Source organism: Lampris incognitus, chromosome 2 (assembly GCF_029633865.1).
Source record: "Lampris incognitus isolate fLamInc1 chromosome 2, fLamInc1.hap2, whole genome shotgun sequence".
NCBI lineage: Eukaryota > Metazoa > Chordata > Actinopteri > Lampriformes > Lampridae > Lampris > Lampris incognitus.
Window position 1 is genome coordinate 152,448,421 of NC_079212.1, and position 920 is coordinate 152,449,340.

Below are 920 nucleotides of genomic sequence, written 5' to 3' on the forward strand. Positions count from 1 at the left end.
ATGTCAATTGTAAAGAGATATGATTGGTTCGGGACTGCCATGGACCTGATAATTTCTATGAAGTGATATGTGTCCTTGATGTAACTCGGATGTTGGGTGGAGAGGGGCCCCAAGAAGTGGTCGATGTACTGAGAGATGTGGTAGGTGGCGCTGTTGCAGTCGGAGACTATTGGTCTTCCGGGAGGGACCTCAAAAGGGATAGTCCAAGTGTGTGGTGGTTTATGTATTTTAGGTAGTAAGTAAAAGTAGCGTGGTCGTGGGTTGTCCGGTCCGAATAAGTAGTTTTTTTGTTTGGCGGATATATATTTTTTGTTGTAGAGTGTTTGAATGATAGTCCTTAGTCTGCTTTGGGTGGGTATTTGAATTGAGTCGTCCAGTCGTTTATAGTATGTGTTGTTGTTGAGTTGTCTATTGGCTTCTATGAGGTATTGGTGACGGTCCATGATGATTATTTTGGATCCTTTGTCCGCCGGTTTTATGATGATGTTGGGGTTGTGGGTAAGTTCAGTGAGGGCCCTGCGCTCGGCCCCCGACAGGTTGTCAGAGACGTCTGCCGGGGGCCTGTAGCGTTTCAGGGCCCGTCGGTCTGTGTGTATGAATGATTGTGTTGAAGTATGTAGTCCAGTCCAGTCCGGTTCCCAGTTGGATGGATAGCTGAAAGGTGTGTGTTGGTAGTCGGAGTGGGGATGAAAATAATCAATTAATTTGAGGCGTCTGTGGAAGTTGTGTAGGTCCCTTTGAAGTTCCTCCCGGTCGAATTTGGTGGGTCGTGGGACGAAGGAGAGCCCCTTCTCCAAAAGACGGCGTTGGGCTGGGGAGGGTATGAAGAGGGTTGCTAGATTGAGGATATTGGAGGGGGAGTTCCAGTCCAGGTCCCGGTGCTGGTATGCAGGGGAGTTGTGTGTGTGTGGTACTGGATT